General features: G+C 36.5%; 1 protein-coding gene across 3 annotated transcripts in view; it reads right to left on the reverse strand.

The window, feature by feature from the left end:
- Positions 1–20,318, reverse strand: part of INPP4B (inositol polyphosphate-4-phosphatase type II B) — an 807,120-nt gene that overhangs the window by 667,693 nt on the left and 119,109 nt on the right. For all 3 annotated transcript variants that reach the window (XM_025386323.1, XM_025386324.1, XM_025386321.1), the window contains exon 2: positions 15,463–15,525. The gene's annotated coding sequence lies outside the window, so the exon portion shown is untranslated. The remainder of the gene's footprint in view (positions 1–15,462; positions 15,526–20,318) is intronic.

Here is a 20,318-nt window from a genome sequence, read left to right on the forward strand (position 1 = left end):
TTAGAATATGTTTGGATTAGCTTTCCTATTGATTTTCAGTTGGTGACTATACATTGAAGAGTAAAAATTTTATATGTAAGAGAGAGATGATGTTTTTGAAAGCTTCATCAAAATGGCCAAGATATGTTACTGACAAACATGGTAGAAGATGTGGACAATGGTTCCAAGATACAATCTTTTATCCCTGATTGCTACATATGATCATGTTGTTGAAATCATGAGTCAAAACCCTAGAGTGGGTTATAAAATTATTTAATAAAATAAAGCATTTTTTAAAAAAAGATAAGAGAATGGAAAATATAATAGTATACTGCACATATAAAAAGTAATTTTATCTCACAAAATATTATTTTCACATATTGAAAGCTACTTTTTTGTGTCTATCAAGCTTCATGAATGAGCAATCTATATCCTCCACCTATACCTCATTACTTCTCAATCTCAATCAGTTGTTTTTGTTTTAGTAACTCCACTAAAACTACTCCTGAAAATGCCACAGATGAACTTCTATTTGTCAAATCTGATGTATCTCCTTCAGATATAATACATTCATAGTTGAATTCTCTGCAGTTGTGTACATTGTTCATATCTTCTTAAAACTTGCACTGTCTTTGCTTTTGTGACAGCACAAATGATTCTCTTCCCATCTCTCTGCTATTTCTCTCTAGTTTTGGTTCCTTGGTGTCTCTCCCTCACTCTACTCTTTAAATCCTGGCACTTCTGCAGAAGAGAGCATGAGCCTTAGAGAAGCCATATACACTAAAATTGAACTTTATCTCTGCAACATGTCCCTTCCAACACTTCTTTTGGGCCCCATTACTATTGTCTCTTGCCTAGATCTTTCCTTCTGTTGATTGTCAAAAGTGGCTAGAGTGGCCTTAGTGAAAGGAAAGTCAGATCAAAGGTTTTTATTTCTTTTATCAAAACCGCTCTTTGACCCTACGACCTCCTTCCAGTCTTTGCTCAAATAGGATCTTCTCAGAGAGGCCTCCCAGGCCTCCCTATTTAAATATATAACGCCAGCCCCACCACAACATGCTCTGTCCCCCTTTCCAGCTTTACTTTTCTCCATAGTCCCTTTATAGAATACTTTATACTTATTTGTTTACTGCCTGTCTTCTTTAACTGGATCATAAGATTGAGCAGCACAGTAATTTCTGTTTTGTAGACTGCTATATTCCCAGCATCTAGAATCAGTGGCCCATAGAAAGAAATTAATAATATTTGTTAAAAGAACGAGTGACTATCATCAATCATTTATTATTCTTCTTATCATGGTAGACCTAAAAGTACACATGGCTATGTCTATGTGTATCATTCTATTCAGTTATCTCTCACTAATACAGTTTTAGAAAGACCTCTTTACCATTGTTATGGTCTGAATGTGTCCCCACAAAATTAATATGTTGAAACTTATTTGCCAATGTAATAGTATTACGAGGTGGGAACTTTGGAAAGTGATTAAGTCATAAGGACAGAGCCTTTATGGATAAAATTGATGACCTTATATAAGAGGTGTAGGCCGGACACGGTGGCTCATGACTATAACCCCAGCACTTTGGAAGGCTGAGGCGGGCAGATCACTTAAGACCAGGAATTCGAGACTAGCCTGGCCAAAATGGCAAAAAAGCCATCTCTACTGAAAAGTCAAAAAATAGCTCATCATGGTGGCACATGACTGTAGTTCCAGTTACTCGAAAGACTGAGGCATGAGAACGGCTTGAATGCAGGAGGCGGAGGTTGCAGTGGGCTGAGACTGTGCCACTGCACTCTAGCCTGTGTGACAGAGTGAGACTCTGTCTCAAAAATAATAACAATAAATAAATTAAAGAGATCCAAAAGAGATGTTCATCACTTTTGCATCTTCTACCATGTGAGGATATAACAAGAGAGTGCTAGCCCTCACCAGACACCAAATCTGCTGGTGCCTTGATCTTGGACTTCCCAGGTTCTAGAATTGTTAGAATAAGTTTCTATTGTTTAAAAATTAACCAAGCTAAGGCACTTTGTCATAGCAGTAGGGTGACTAAGATAGCCACTAGGCAAAAATAAGAGATATCTATATGAAATTGATTGAAATTAGTAGCCAGGTCTTAAAAGATGAGGATATCTGAATCTTACCCTTAACTGTGTTCCTGCTGGCTGATCCTATAAAATGCAGATACCTACACATGAGCCAGGATGAACAGATAATCCAAATGTCCAAGGTATGCTGTCATTGGGTCCTTCTTTTTTATCTACTCCACCACACACAAGATCATTTCTATTGGCCTAAAATGTGTTAAAGATAGTTTAGCTTCTTTCTTTTATTTTCCTGGCAATAGCCCATCATTGTATATTGAAAGAAAAATTTGATAAATTATTGTCTCATGAATTCTAGTCAATCGCAAACATACTTATTTTCTTTTTTATTCACTACTATAGCATTTCAAAGAGATATTTTTTACCATATAAATGTCAGCTAATCCACTAAGATTTTTCCCCTAATAATAAATAAGTACTTCTCCCAAGCCCTCATTCCTAGGGAGAGGAAAGAAAACAACTTAATTTTCTCTCCACACCCCCACTTTATTCTCATCTAATTTTCACAGGATTACAATAACTCTCTTAGGTTGTACTATTATCTCCATCTTACAGATGAGGAAAATAAGACATTAAAGGGAATAACAAACATGTCCAGGGTCCCCATATATCAAGTGGAAGAGCTGTTTTGACTCTGAGGCCAGTGTTTTGCTAAAGCCTAAGGAAAGGAAAGAAATGGGAATTATGGGACAGAGAAAATATTTTGACAATTGTCAAAACCAGTAGGACTTGGTGATTAATTGTGAAGAGGCTAAGAGCATAAGAGAAATTAAGGATGACTCCCAGGTTTCTGGCTTGGTTAACAGGGTAGATGATGGTCTTCAAATAATCTATAGAAGGAAGAGAATGAAAGTACAAGTTTTTGGGATCAATTTTGAACATCAGTTCAAGATGTCTCTGGGGATAGAATTTTGAAGCTCAAAAGTATAGCCTGGGCTAGAGCTAGAAATATGGAAGTCAAAAGCATTTAGGTAGAATACAGAATCATAGAAGAGACTAGTAAGTTCACCCAGAAAGAGTCTACTGCATTTGGCAAACGGAAAATCTGTGGAAGAGTTCTATTGGAATGAGAGAATAAGTGAAAGATTGTTGTGGATCGAAGAGTAAATGGTTGGTGAGAAAGCAGAAATGGTAAGACAAGTCTACTCTTCTGAGAAATATTTACTTAAAGAGAAAAGGAAGTTATTGAACATTCTCTGAAAGTCACACAGCGGCACTATTAAATTTTCTTGAACTAATAATCTTCCATTTGATGCCTTCCAAAATCGACCTTTCCAGAAACATAACTCTGAAAGCCTCATGTCCCAAAAAAGGCCTTGCCAGATATGGTTGTCCACCCTTGAGTGTCCCTGGAGCCCCCTGAAACAGTCCTCCTTAGGAAATATGTGCTAGCCTCTTCTACATCCTCGGGGTCTTAAGATCCTGCTCATGTAGGAAAGCCAGTCTGTCTAAATAAATGCTAATGTGTTAAAGTGTTACCCTCTCACTGGGTAAACTTTGGGCTTCCCACTTGGGAAACCATGTTTTATTCTAAAGCAGCATTTTACAATGTGATTCATTGAAACCTAGTACCACTAGATGCTATTAGTATTACATGAAAACATATACTAAAATATAGAAGGCTCCATGGTCCACCAATTTGAGAAAATGCTGGGTTAAACAAAATGAAACAGGTTTCTTTACAGCAAGATTTCTCAGAGACGAATATTCTAATGTGCATCATAAAAGTACGGGAGGGGGATATAAAATTCAGCATTTTCCAAAGTTACCTGATGAGAGGACTTTCTTAAACGTTCATCACATGGGTCATAAAATTAGGACTATGTCATCCAATAGGAACAATATTAGCAGAGGGTATTTCAGGCAATTTGACAGACTGATTAGAAATCAAACTTGGAGCCACTGTCATAGTAGCAGGCATCACGCCCTCAACCATGTTCTCTTCTTCTCTCTTTACTTTCTGTACTTTCCTCACACATTGACATAAATTCAGGCACAATCACTTTTAATGAGAACGGACCCTTGCTTGAAAATTGAAGTGTTTGTTTTCCCTTTTGATCAGCTAAAGTCTATGGATTCCATAATAAAAACTGGGATTGCTGCATGTGGTGCTTTTTATTTCACAGACCTGTGGTGACTGACTACAAATGAGATAAAGCTGATGAATAAACTTGTTGATCGTTGATATTATTTCCTTGCTGCTATTTGTTTTTGTTTTTCTCTTTTATAGCTTGCAAGCTCAGTTGTTACAAGAAAAATCAATAAACAAGCTTTTAAGGAAACTTACACCCAGGGAGAATAAAGGCCCTTTTTGCCTTGAAGTTACTCTTTTTCTCTTTTAAGGGAGTAATATCCAGTCCACAGCCAGAGTTCACTTTCAAGTCAACAGGAGCCCTGTGTACTCACGAGGACTCTGCTGGGAGAACAAGGGCCCCAGATATTTGCAAAATATATCTGAGTTATCTTCTGGGAATTGAACTGTTCTACAAATCAGACTGAACTGATGAACAGAAACTAATATACTCAAGAAAATAAACAATTGTCCACATGTCCAGTGGCTAGGAAATAAATTAGGTAAATCTACCAAAGGCAGTCTTTTCATGTGAATATAAATGAAACATAACCCTGTTAACTGAAGTAGAGATTTTCATCCCTGTCCTCTCCCAGAGTTCAAACCTGGGTAAGAGAGACCAAATCCTTTTGAGCTCTCTGCTCTAGGTAAAAAGATTTTCATCATTGAATCCTGGTATTTAAGGGATTTAGCCTTGGACCACATGTGCGATTTGCAAATTGGAACAGTATCATCTAATAGAACAGTGAGATGATTCAAATGCTGTATAATTTTGCAATGTCCAGTATGTTAACCAGTAGTTGCATATAAATATTGAGCACTTGAAATGTGGCTAGTGCAGAGAAATTCCCAATTTTATTTAATTTGAATTTAATTCAAATTCAGATAATCACATGTGCCTAGTGGCTATCAGCTAGCATAGCAGTAGAGAGTAGGAGTAGAATTTGTCAAGTTGGAATACCAGCTTTTTAATAGGGTGCATAGAGTAACATGGGGATCTCCAACCCCATTTTCATCCAAGAATAGTATATCACAAAGCCAATGAAATACAATACTGAATACAAAATGTCTATAACCACCTGGTAAAGCAAAGTGCGTAGAAATAAAGGCATAGGTGAAAGTGGAACGGCAGTACCAGGTAGAGAAGGGTCTGACAAGTGTAGCAGAAGAGAGCCCTGGGAAGGAGCTATTGGAGAAGTTAGTGTTGCAGTTAGCTATGACTGCCTAACAAATTATCACAACATTTAGTAGCATCAAATATTGACATTTGTTTTGTTCATGAATCTGCATTGTAGGCTGGGACCATGGGGAGATAGCTTTTCTCTGTTTCAGTCATTATCACTTGGGCTGTGCCAAGGCTAGGAGCTGAGACCATTTGAAGATTTATTTACATGACTGGCAAATGATGCTGGCTATTGGTAGAGACCTTAGCTGGACTGTCAGCCAGAACACCTTACAAACGGTTTCATTAGGCCTGGACTTTCTCACAACATGATCGCCAGATTCTAAGGACAGGGGTCCCAAAAAAGAGATAGGCAAGCAGCTTCTATGTCAACTTTATGACTACATTTGGAGATCACATAGCATTACTTCTCCAGTGCTTATCAGAGCAGACACAAACCCACTCAGGTTCAAGGGAGGGGAAAATAGTCCTCACCTCTTGATGGAGATGCCAATGAGGTTCTGGAAGAACATGTGAGACTAGAGACATTGTTGTGTCCATTTTTGCAAACTAATCCATTGTCATTAATTAAAATTGTTTCAGACTCATATAAAAGAAATCTTAGTCAAACCTATTTAATAACATACACATACATATTCTATAAAAATTAGCAAGTTATAGACTTCAAGTACAGCTAGATTCAGTGATCCAAATGATACTATTGCATCTTTTTAATACTTGCTCATTCATTCCGTATCTTGGCTCTTTCTCATCTCTCATTATATTCCCCAAATGCAAGAACAAAAAATGACTGGCTGCCATACTTCAACATCCTGACAATTTTGATCCTAAAAGAAGAATCTTTCTCTCTTAAATAGCATTTCTCATGTTATGGCTATGAATAATTCTGCTCAGGTCACATGCCCAATCCTTGCAGAATCACTGGGTCCCGAAAAGTAAAGTTTCCTAATAGGCCAGGTAGAGGTCCCAAGTCTACCATAGCAGCAAGTATTTAAATCTCATTTTATTTAAGTTTTTTCATATGTAGGATGGATTTCTGGTGTATTCATTATAAAACAACCTCAATTCTCCCACCTCTTCTATCCAACCAGTAGCATGCGGTAATTTATGTCAGTTCTGAACCTTGGGCCTCAAGAGCTCTTTCACATTTCTGCCTTCTCTTTCTTAGAACCCTGCTACCAACATGAGGATAAGGTATCAAGTGATAGATTAACATAAGTAAAACTTCTAATTCAGTTTCTTACACATAAGAGCAGGATAAATGGTTACTATGATCAATCTTATTATTTCTATTTTCTAGTTTTATCTTCATAATAACCCTAGGTATGACCATGGCAAGTATTATTTGTCCTTTTTATTAATGAGGAAATGAATATACCAAGTGGTTAAAATGTATAGATTACCAAACGCGAAAGTACTGATAGGGTGGGCTGTTAGAACTTGAAATACAGGCTAATGAGATTAGTGGCTGCATGAAGGACAGTAAATTTTGACGCTAAATTTTATGAGGATGAATTTTGAAACTGACTTGATGGAATTCATAGTGGCTAATACACATTAACTACTTACTATGTGCCAGTAACTATTTTAAGTTTCTATTAATATCCTCACTTAAGTAACTAAATTATGTAAGTATCTTCTTTCCCAGTTTTTTAGAAGAAGGCAATAGGAGACACAGAGCTTAAATAACTTGCTTCAGCCAGGCAGCAATAAGTTAAGAAGTTACCAGTCTGGGATTTGAACCCAAACTATATGACTTCCAAAATGTTCATCAATGGTAGACTGGATTAAGAAAATGTGGCACATATAGACCAAGGAATACTATGCAGCCATAAAAAAGGATGAGTTCATGTCCTTTGCAGGGACATGGATGAAGCTGGAAACCATCATTCTGAGCAAACTATCACAAGGACAGAAAACCAAACACTGCATGTGCTCACTCATAGGTGGGAATTGAACAATGAGATCACTTGGACACAGGGTAGGGAACATCACACACCAGGCCTGTCATGGGGTGGGTGACTGGGGGAGGGATGGCATTAGGAGAAATACCTAATGTAAATAATGACTTAATGGTTGCAGCAAACCAACATGGCACATGTATACATATGTAACAAACCTGCACGTTGTGCACATGTACCCTAGAACTTAAAGTACAATAATAAAAAAAAAAAAAAAAAGCAAAACGAACAAACAAAAAAAGAATTGCCCCTTGTACACTCTGCTGTCTCTGAAATGAAGAATAAGGTGTTAGGAAAGGGGAGAAAAGAGTCAAATTCTAGGTGGAAAGAATGGTAAATGCAAAGCCATCAAGGTAGAAACAAGTAAGTCACACACATATGAGATCAACCAGGCTGTATAGCTACAAGGCAACATCTGGGTGAGGAATCGACTGGAAATGAGGTTGAGAAAATTTAGAATGCAGCAGTGGAAAAGTGGTCTTTGAATGTCAGACTGAGGTGTTTGAATTTATGAAATAGCCCAAAGGAAACTTCATTCTCTCTGTTTTAACTTAATCCACATAAATGTGCAAGCAAATTAACACGTTGAGAAGAAACGCACTGATACATATAGAAATGGAAGTTAGCTTTTTAAGTGTAGTTAAAACAGTTTGTTTAAAATTGGCACCCTCTCTATTCAAAATATCTCATGAGCAGTTGTCATTTAACTATAAATTATGAAGAAAGTGGCAGACTGAAGACAGATGCCCCAGTCAGATCTTATTCCTCGCCCCTTCTAGAAAGTTAAGTATGGGAAGCATAGGCTGGACTATTCTAGATCAAGCAAACTTGTGCTTCCGCATCAGACTCTATGATAAGAGTGTCTTAACTGAACATCAAGCTAGTGCTGTGCCTTCCATTCATGAATAGCACTTTCTCATGGCACAGGGAATCGGGGCCATGAGCAAGCGCTATTCATGAATGAAAGGCACAGCACTAGCTTGATGTTCATGCCAAGCAACTGCAGCATGATTTCAAATGTCTGCCTCATCATCTGTAAACATAATTAAAGAATAACAATCACAGTCTTGGGGAAAATCCTGATAAGTCCTTTTTACTGGTAGTTCTAAAATAGAGATGCAAAACTCAGTAAGATTTAAGAAACTCAGTGTTCATCTTATGAAGTTAAACCAATAATCCTCAAATATAACAACTTCAGTATGAAAGTACGTACTCCCTTAGCCTATGCACTCGCTCAGTTAGCCCCACCTCACTATACCAACTAAAATAATTTTTAAAAATCTTAAACTTGATACAGATATAACATTTACATTAATATTTTCCTTGGTACAATGTGCTTCAGGAAAGCAAATGTTTTTATAATTATCTTTACATCTTGAATGGATTTAAAGTGGATTTTTTTCCAAGGGAGTGAAATGGGAACAACTCTTCCTTTCTCTTTATCACTTACAAATCTGCTTCACACTTGGTTGACTCCCGCCCAATCGCCTATGACTGATTTCTAACTCATGCCTAAGATCCAACAAATTAGACTGAATCTTCCTGCTAATGTAAACCTAACCTTATAAAAAATTAATGGCATTATTTAAAATAACATTATCAGTATCTATTGAACATTGGCCAACACTACAATTTTCTTATTTTTTATTTTTTGAGACAGGGTCTTACTTGGCCACCCAGGCTGGAGCGCAGTGGTGTGATCACGGCTCACTGCCGCCTCGACCACTCGGGGGTTAGGTGATCCTCCCACCTCAGCCTCCTGAGTAGCTAGGACTACAGGTGCCCTTCACATGCCCAGCTAATTTTTATATTTTTAGTAAAAATGGGGTTTTGCAATGCTGCCCAGGCTGGTCTCGAACTCCTGGCTTCAAGTGATCTGCACACCTCGGTCTCCCAAAGTGCTGGGATTACAGGCATGAGCCATTGCACCCAACCTACAATTTTCTTATTAATTTGTGGGAAAAAAAATAAGATACTTTTACTCATTCTTAAGGACTAAAAAATTATATGTACTATAATTCAAGGAAAATATCATTTTTTTCTTATTTCTAGATTATGTTGTCAACTCATGAGGAAATATTCATAATAATCTATGGCATCTATCCAAAAGTTGAGTACCTTGTAATAACTGAACAGAGATCCATGAAAGTTTAGAAACTATTAAGGAAAAAAATTAAAGATAGAATTTACTAAGTAAAAAGGGCACAGATGTAGACGCCAAAAAATTAATACCACACAATCTTCTGATGGGCTACAGCACCAAATGCTTTTACAAAACCAGAATGAAACAAACTCAAAGCACAAATACTCATCCAATGATAGCATAAATGAATCATAAAGCATCGAAGCAGAAGTTTAGAGCTCTGGCATCAGGTACAATTCCTGACAAATTACTCAAGTTTACCCATAATTCTTCATTGCCATCTCAATGATACAGAGAATACTGGAAGTAAAAATAACTTGTTACATGTGAACAGAAACTGGTTTAGAAAATAATTCCAAAATATTTTATGCCTGCAATCCTACTCTTTGTATGGGGAAAAAAAAAATAGTTCTTAAACTTTCAAATTAAGTACCTGCTATTCCCAGATAAGATGTTCTAATGAAGTACCATTTTTTATTGTTAACAAATTAAGGTCACGGGAACCCCAGGAGGTTGCTACTGACATCTAGTGGTATACTGTTTAAAACATCAAATTCATTAAAATATAGAGAGCTATGCCTCATTATCCCGTGGGATATGGTTCCAGGATTCCTCTTTCCCAATGTACCAGAATACGTGGATGTTCAAGTCCCTTATATAAAATGGCATAGTCTTTTCATATAACCTATGCACATTCTCCCAGACACTTCATATCATCTCTAGATTATAATACCTACTACAGTGTAAATGCTATGTAAATAGTTGTTATACTGCATTGTCTTTTAATTTGGATTATTTTTTATTGTCTGTTTTCCAAATATCTTTGATTCCCAGTTGGTTGAATCTGTGGATGTGGAAACCATGAATATGAACGACCAACTGCATGTGTGTGTGTGTGTGTGTGTGTATATATATATATATATATATATAATCTCTCTCTCCCTCTCTCTCTCTCACTATATATATATATATATATATATAAAATATATATATACACATACACATACAGTTTTCTCATTTTTATTTTTTGAGACAAGGTCTTACTTTGTCACCCAGGCTGGAGTGCATCTCGTGTGTGTGTATATGTGTATATATATGATTTTCAGCATCATATATATATATATATATAGAGAGAGAGATAGAGAGAAGAACAAACATACATTTATATTCATGTGTGTACTTGCAAAATCTAATGGACATGCTACCAATTATTTGTAGCCCAGATCACTTTGCCTTCAATGATGTGATTCTCCTTCCAAGGTAATCTTAGTGCTGCAAAACCAGAAATAAAAATGAGCAGATCTGCTAAAGCCTTAAAGGAACCAATTTCCTCAAAGACTTTAGTCCTTTACTGGGAATTGCCAATTCTCTGAGAGCCCCAAAGGCTTCTCCCTAACCCCAATAGGCCTAATTTCTTTTCAGCTTTCTAAATAACCATGACCCTACTCCATTTCCATACCTGGCATTTAAGTACTTTTAGGATCTTAGCCATAGAGACTCCACTATAGAGCAGAGTATATGCTCTTGAACAAAAATGCCTTTGTTGGGTAGGGCAGGTTAGATTCTTCTGCAATGATGTATAGAGTAGCACAAAGCCAGTAAGTGATAGAATTAGGCCATCTCCCTTTGGTGAAGAGAATGTGTTCCTAAAGTGGTGTTATAAATTAGTTGATTTGAATTTAGATTTTATTCTTACTAAAAAGATGTCATAAGACCAGGCGCTGTGGCTCATGCCTGTAATCCCAGCACTTTGGGAGGCCGAGGTGGGCAGATCACGAGGTCAGGAGATCGAGACCATCCTGGCTAACATGGTGAAACCCCGTCTCTACTAAAAATACAAAAATTAGCCGGGCGTGGTAACACACGCCTGTAGTCCCAGCTACTCGGGAGGCTGAGGCAGGAGAATCTCTTGAACCCAGGAGGCAGAGGTTTCAGTGAGCCAAGATCACACTGCTACACTCCAGCCTGGGTGACAGAGAGAGACTCTGACTCAAAAAAAAAAGTCATAAAAGCTGAGTAGGTTCTCCAGGTAGTCCTAATTAATACAAAACATAGCTAAATTATAACTTTCTTATTACAAAGAGATCTTTTAGTCATTTAAATATACCTTCAGTGGAAATCCTGGAGATTCAAGGAGTTCATTCACTCAAAATTTGTCTGCTTTACTCACAAGGAAAAGTAAACCTGGTAGGCAGAAAGATCTTTTTTACAATTACATTGAAGAAAAAAAATCCATGTCTGTGTGTGCACCTTTATATATGATGATATCAAATTGTATACACACACACACACACACACACACACACACACAAGAATATGCCAAAACATGCAAATCAATGACAGTATGACAGATACCACAACTAAGTGTGAGTGAATGCAGTGTAGGCTGGCTAAGGGAGAAAGATAGTTGTAATATAACGAAGGTCTCAGAAAGCATCTTAAAGAAAAGTTTTAAAATTATACAGTTTTTGGAATAAAGAAGAAAGCAGACTAGACATTCAAAGTAGAGCTTTAAACCTAAGCAAAGACAAGAATGTTTGGAGTATGTGGTGTTAAGAGAGACATAAATAGGGTAAGAAACATAGCTGAGGAATTTATGGAAGAACTTGAATAGTAGCAGGAGCTGATTCTAGACAATGCTATGGTTTATAGTTCTGAGAGTTTCAAAAAGATAAAATATTGCACAGAAACTAATACCCAGAAGAGTTAAGAAGACCAAGAAGTTTTTGCAAATGAAAAAAATCATAAAAACCACAAAAGCCAAATTCTTAAAAACTACCATAATAGCTTTTCATGAAATTTTTCTTTAATAATTACTTTTTAATCATTTCTCCATAAGAATGTTCAATGATTTATTCTCTGATTGCAGTTTCAATACTCATTGAGCGCATACTGTGCACAATGTTATAACTACGTTTTTGTAAAGCATTGTATAGTATATATCAGACATAGAACCTAATTTCGGCATTCTGAGATTTACATGTATTTTTTATCACTAATCCTAAACTATTTCTAACTCCCATTTAAATGTGTGGTCATTAACTTATTAATCAACCTGCAAGTTACAATGCTGTACTTTCATTTGTTATTATTATAGTAGGTATGCGATAAATAATAGAAAATATAATCTGTAATAAAGTCTTAAAATATCACAAGATTTTTATCCTTTTAAATCTCAACATGTATCACGTCTATATCATTTTCCACATCAAATAATAAACCAAAATAAAATCAATCTGTAAACAATGTATTTACAACTTATGTCTTACTGTCCTTGAACATAAGTAACCCCATACAGTAGCCTTATAACCCAGTTTCTTTTCAATTTTCAAAATTGTGTTTACAGTAAGCCTAAATATAGTAAACCTATAGTACCTAAAAGAATTGCTGAATTCTTAATATGCTGTTTCAATCTCCTCCAGAAAAAATTCAATATATGTGAGAATAAAATTTAATATTCCTGTATAATAAAAATATAATTACAGCCATGAAATTTCCTTAATTGAAATTTGATCTATTTCCAGGACATGTAAACCTACGTAAAAATTGAACAGAATCACAGTCTCTATTTTTACACGTAATCCAACCACGGTATACCTACCAAGTATATTGAAAGATATTTTAACCTCATTGATGTTGCCTCTGTCTTTGGATGACAAAATTAAGAATATTGTAACTATAACTTATAACCAATAACTTCACATTAAAACACTTCATGAAAAGTTGTTTAAATGCCCTTTTGAAAAGAGTCAAATGTAGAACTCACAGGTATCTGCACACATAAAAGTGTCTGTTAATCCAACAGATTGCATGCTGAGCCCATTGCCAGAATTAATCCTACACAAAATGAATGTGTTAGTCATCATGTATAACTAAGAAAAGCTGAATGGTTCCATTTGTTTAAAAATAACACCTTCACTAGTATGTCTTAAATTTTTCACTATTTAAACATTGATATTTAAATGCATATATTCCATCTGAGATAATAGGCAGAATGTTAATATGTTAGCGTGTATTGTCTTATTAATAGGAATTTTACGAGATTGCAAACATCCCCAGTTCAACAAATCTGTAGGACCAGCCCAGAAAGATAATGACATGAACGTCATTTCTCCTGGCCATAGTTCTCCCATCCCCAGCTACTCCTCCATATCTCAGTTCCACCCTCCACAACAACATACATATCTTGGATCATAATCACCTTGGGAGTTGTATCATGCCAAAGCTCTTGGATTTTGGCAATACAAAGAATGATTTCTTTATTTTCAAAACGAAAAACAAACAAACAAACAAATAATGAATTTTGTTATTCTGGGTACACTGATGCTGAAAATTCTATCCCGCGATTGGGAATTACTTTCCCTCACCCCAAGTCTTCCTTTGTTACATTCACTTCAAACTAAGGTTATACACAGCTTAAATAAACAAAATAAAAGCCTAAAAATGAGTATATTAGTATATACATACCTCTGAGAAAAGAAAAACTCACATAAATGCAACCTGGAGAGTCTGTGCTCCCTGCATGCCTTATTTATATTCTAAAGCACATGTATCCCTGACCTTTCCAATTAGCTTCATGTCATTCAGGATATTTTTCTTTCTCTCTTTACTGTGCCATCTTCCATTGAGTCCCCTTCAACAAGCACTTTTCTATCATTTATCTCCATATGCCTACATCACACAGCTCAGCTTCAACCTCTTCTACATATTGTATTTGTTTTCTTTCTAATTTCCCTATTTGCAGAGTCAAAGTTAATAGTTCTATGTAAAAGACAACCCTCAATTAACTTCATTAACCATTTAAGAATATTTTAATTTGAATTAACATTTCAGTATAGATAAAACTTGGATAGGGTGACTACCCTTAGGAAAAGAAGCTATTTTCTCAAGGAGTTTACACCTGTTTTGAAGAATTAACTAGAAGCCAGAAATATGTAGAAATATATCACATTTGTAATTCAAATTTTACAATTTATTTTTGCTCAACTGCAAATCAAAGTTCAGAAACAAGTTTTCTGCTGATGTCCATTAAATTTAAATGCTACCTTTATTTCAGTACTCATTTGCTTTTAGAAATTCAGAAATTTGTCCAAAATAAAACCCAGTCAATTCTAGTTAATATAAAAATATATAATACATTTCATTAATATGTATGTTCATGAACATACAGTGTCATCACATCTTCATAGCTATATAAGTAGACAGGACTAAATGGATGTCTCAGTTCCCTTCAAAATTCTAAACTGTCTGAAACTTTTCTGTAAAAATCTCTTTTGAGATAGGAGTTTTATTCATAAAACATACACACATTGTTTATCTGCCACTATACTCATACTTTGTATACATGCGTATGTTATTAGAATATTTGCAGGAGTTTTCATATTCTTAGAAAAACATATGTAAATAAATCACATAGCGATTTGAAAATTTAGCAACTAGATATGCAATCTGTTAAGCATAATCAGGCATGCTATTCAACAACTGTATGATATAATTCAATCTTTCCAAAGAAAATATGTATTTTGTATGAGGATGTCTTCATAAAGCTTGATGACATTTTTTAGAAATTCATATTGAAATTTTTTTGTATATTCAAAAAAATACATAAAGTCATCTAATGCCAAATAAAGGCACAAAGAATCTTATCATTGTACCCTAACAAGGGTCTAATGCTGTTATCACCTATCATTTGTAAATATGATAAACCAATTGGACTTATTTCCAAAGAGACTGCAATCTTATAGTCAAAATCCTATTTATATATTAACATAAACTTCAAAATGGTATCAGAAAATTAACCATTACCCACAATATTTTGAAAAGCTATTATATATCTAAAAATGTACTGTTCACTTTATCAATCTGATGATCATTGTAAGGCCTTCCCTTGGCTTTTCAGATAATAATTTACTTTTTTGATGGGTAATTCAATATCTAAAACCAGTAATCAAGGATAGCCAACTAGTTTCATGTATCAGAGTTATACAGACTGAAAAAAATATCAATTCAAAATAAGCATTACCTTTGTCTAATTTTTCATAAAAGACAGAAGATCTCTTGCCAGGTAACACCATTTCTTTGTGTTCTATGGGAAAAGAGAAAGAAGATTAATAAAAACAACCTTTCTTTTTCCTCTTTAAATGCTTCTTAAAGAAGATTCATTAGTAATAAAGGTCAGAGAAGAAAATAATTTAACAAAATATTCAGCTCCATTCAGCAGCTGCCTCAGGAAACACTTGCTTTAAATGCCAAATTACTTCCCCAAATGTCCTTTCTCCCTTGCAGCTGAGAACATGGGTGACTGCAGCAGATACTCAGCCCTGTTTTCTTTGCTTATCTTTCTTCTCTCACATGTGAACAAGACTGGCACTCGAGCAAGAAAAGGCACTAGCTTCGATCATTTCAAAAGACAAGATGTAAGCTGTGTCAAGACAGAACATTTACTTGGAATACAACGGACTGAAATGGAATTTACAATTATCTAAACTGACTTTCTTTCCACTACTAGTGAGCATGGGTTTTAAAATATTCATGGAAGTTTTGGTCTTTCCACAAAGTAATAAAATGAGATATTGTGAGATAACTGTAAATAATTACAGATTTCCTTCCTTATGAGATGTGATTTCAGAGCTTTTCTATGCTGCAATGAGGAGGAAAGTACTTTATCGAAGTCAAAAGTTATGAAAATATATCTTATTCCCTCCCTTAACGTGTAACAATCTTGAGGAATATCCCATAAAAGATTTTACTGCATCATTATCTAAATGTTCACATTGGAGGATACAAAATTCAAGCCTGAGCAATAGCTTTCCAGAAAGGACTGTCACATAGATAGGTAAGAATTTTAAATTCACCCCTTAAGAAAGTTATTTGGCTAAAGAGAAGATGCTAACAGTTTAAAACAACATTGATTAATTGACTAAAGCAGTCATAAGAATAGTGATGTAACTGCAATCACGTCATCTTACCAATTGTGTGATTTTGGACAAATAAATTCTGTAAGTCTTCATTTTTCATCTGTAATACAGGAATGATATTTTTTCCTATCCCCCATGGAGTTGATAATTGAGATAAAAACATGTAAAGAACATAGCATAGTACCAAGTTAAGCGTTAGCTAATATAATATCATCATTATTCCTATTATTATTACTGTTCTTTAAATAACAACAACAAAGAAAGCTTACTATTCCATTGAGAATCACTGCCCCACACAATAAAATGATTGAATCATATCATACTGGACATTACCTATTTTGTCGATTTATTAAATAGACTCTATGATGATGAAGGAAGAAAGAGTCCTTCTGGGTCTTTCAGGCAGATGGGTGAAAAAGACTAAATAGCAGTATTTCAATAAGATTAGTAAGCTGTCAGCTGCTCGACTGCAGTGGTCCCCCTTGATTTTGCTGAGAACTTTAGCTTTAAGAAGGCCTTCAAGAAATTGTGATATACTTCAAGACTCACTTGAAGCAACTGGCCCTTATCTATTCTTATGAACACTCGATCCAATTCAGAAAACACCTGGTGAGCCCCTACTGCAAGCCAATGTCTGTGACAGACTGAAGAAACCACAGCAAACAAAAAGAGACTTAAGAGAAGCACAGTTTAGTGGAGGAAACACATCTGTGGACAATTATTTCAAGTAATTGGTGAAAATATCACCATTAGACAATACACAGAGTTTGAAGGGGCAGGAAGTATTAAAAGAATATTCTGGAGTCAGAAAAGGATTTAAAACATAATCTTAAAAAATAAGTCAGGACTGGGCGCAGTGGCTCACCCCTGTAATCCCAGCACTTTGGAAGGCCAAGGTAGGAGGATTGCTTGAGTCCAGGAGTTCAAGACCAGCCTGGGCAACATGGCAAGGCCTTGTCTCCACAAAAACAAAAATTAGTCAGGTTTGGTGGCACATACCTGTAGTCCTAGCTATTCGAAAAGCTGAGATGGGAGGATTACTTGAGACCAGGAGACAGAGGCTACAGTGAACCAAGATTGCAGCACTGCACTCCAGCCCAGGCGACAGAAAGAGTCCCTGTCCCCCACCCCCACAAAAATCAGTCAGAATAGCTGAACTGGTACACGTGGCTGACAATCAGCACTGTTTGGTCTAAGAAAATGTCACAAAAGAGAACTCTGAAGTACTAAGGCCTAACAGACAGGTAAGCAGGTATGTCTTTCCAGGAAGATGGGGCAATGTATACAAAAACTGGAAGCATAAAAAAAAAATGAAGTCCAGATTAACGTAAGGTCCACTCACAGTGTCCATCAGGAGTCTTCTCAATTTCTTGTTAAAATGCTCAGAGGATGGCAAAGAAGAGACACATTAGTAACAGCACTGGGAGGAAAATGGACAAAATATAAAGCGGCATTTCTAATAGCTGAGCCCCGATTGGGCTTAACTAAGAAACACTGTTTCAGACTCAGAACCTTACACTGTATATTTTGAAAGAGTACAGCACACATGTCTTCTAAATAAAGAAATTAGGAAGGGACTTTGATTCGTACCAACAACAATCCCTAACTCCAGGTACAAGCATCAAGTACACCAAAATCTGCATAACATCTGTTGTGGGTTAAATTATGTACTCCCGAAAGATATGTTGAAGTCCTACCCTAAATATGATCTTACTCAGAAAGAATCTTTGCAGACGCAATTAAGATGTAATTTAAGATGAAGTTATGCTAGAATAAGGTGGCCTTGAATCTAGTATGACTGGTAACCTTATAAGAAGAGATGAGACACAGGGATGGACATACATGGAGAAGAGAATGCCATGTGAACACAAAGACACACACAGACAGAGAGCCATATGACAAGACACGCAGAGATCAGAGTGATAAATCTATAAGCTAAGGAATGCCAAGGACTGCCAGCAACATCAGAAACTAAGAGAAAGGCATCAAACAGATTCTCCTCTGGAGCCCCTGGAGACAGCAGAGCGCTGCCGACACCTTTATTTTAGATTTCTAGCCTACAGAAAAGTGACACTAAATTTCTCTTGTTCTAAACTGCTCAATTAGTGGTAATGTTTTATGGCAGCCAAAGAAACTAATAACACATGTCTTCGGCCAACCAGAATCAGGCTTCTACCTAGACCCTGATCACTTAGAACTTATTAAAAAAAAAATCTTATGGTTACTTTAATTGGTAGTCTTCAAATCTTTTGGCACCAGGACAATTTCTTCTAAAGATGGGGGAGGTGGAATGGTTTCCAGATGAAACCATTCTTCCTCAGATCATCAGGTATTAGATTCTCACAAGGAGCACACAACCTAGATCCCTTGCATGTGCAGCTCACAAGAGGGTTCATGCTTCTATGAGAATCTAATGCCACAGTTGATGTGACTAGAGGTGGAGCTCAGGCAGTAATGCTTGCTTGTCCACCACTCATCTCCCACTGTGTGGCCCGGTTCCTAACAGGACACAGACAGTTACCTGTCCACGGCTTGGGGGTTGGGGACCCCTGCTAGCGCATCAAACATATTCTCAATTTAGAAATCAGAACACCCAGCTGCACGTGACAAACTGGCTTACAGTTTTAACAGTCTTCTGTAGCTAGAATCTGCTGCAAATGGCAGCCAATAGCCAATGGAAAGGAATTTGTTGGTCCCTATTTTTCCCCCATGTCCTTCTTTTCCAGCTAGTGAACCTTGGATCCTGATGCCTCTGTAATGTGGAAATGGAGTGAAAAAGGAAAGGTGAGGTAACAAGAGGTAAATGAAGAAGCAAAGTGCTTACTTTCTGCTTGCTAGGCAAGAAGGCTCACTCTTTGGGGCAGGCACAATGTTGGTTCTCTCCCCGTTGGAGCTTTTCCTGGTTCTTCAGTAATACTCCCCTCCAGTCACTGGAAATCCTTCACCTGTACTCTGCCTGATGTGGGTCGGTCATACTGTCTCACTTTGTTACTTACTCCATCCACAGCCACTAGTCAGCTGAGACCAGTTCAGTTGCTGGGAAGCCTTAAGGAAATACCTAGGACAACCTCATGACAGCTCTTTCATATTCGTGGCCCACCTCTCTTCCAGAGGAAACTAATGACCCTGAAAAATAGATTAATCCCCATTCAGAATCTTTACTTTGCTCTACCATAAGCTGCTCACCACCTCATCTTTGGTCTTTGAATTCATCAGAAACCAGTCCACTGTCTCCACTAAAACCTCAAAACTTCAAGAGATAACTTTTAGACTCTCTAGAGAGTCTCCTTGAAGTAGCTCTTTCTGGTTCTGAGGGGGAAAACACCCTATACCATCTCTCCTTATGTATATTTCTAGTACACCCTCGGCTCACTCCATAAAATCTTCCCCCAATCTCCAGGTCTCCCGACCCTTTTGGATTAGAAATGTAGGAGATATCTGTGCAGTTCTTACATTCCCACTAGGGAATTTCTACGAGGTGATCTGGTTCATAAATCACATTAGTATCTGATAACTATTGCTTTAAGGGGTCAAAGTTTTCCAATTTTACATCCTATGATATTAGTTTTTCACAATTTATGTTTTAAGAAACTCAAGGGGGAAATAGCTAAAAATTATACAATGTGTCTTCTGGATATATTATTTTTTAAAGGTTTCCTAAACATTCCATGAATTTTACACTGTTCTTCAATATAATCTCTGTTACTCAGTCAAGCAGAGTGTCTAATGGCTGCCACATTGTTCTCACCCAGTTCCATTCTTCATGTCTGTTCCTTCTGCTTGTGGTTCAATTCTTACTTTTCAGCACCTTCCAAATTTACTGCCCTGTCAAAGCTTTAATGACAACTTCTCTAGAAAGTGATCTCCAGGTAGTTTGGACTCCGTTGATTTTATTGTTCTTCTACCTTGTGCAGTAATTATAGCCAATGCCTATAACTTATATTGCCTTCTTGCGTTGTCT

The sequence above is a fragment of the Theropithecus gelada genome, chromosome 5 (assembly GCF_003255815.1).
Source record: "Theropithecus gelada isolate Dixy chromosome 5, Tgel_1.0, whole genome shotgun sequence".
Classification (NCBI taxonomy): domain Eukaryota; kingdom Metazoa; phylum Chordata; class Mammalia; order Primates; family Cercopithecidae; genus Theropithecus; species Theropithecus gelada.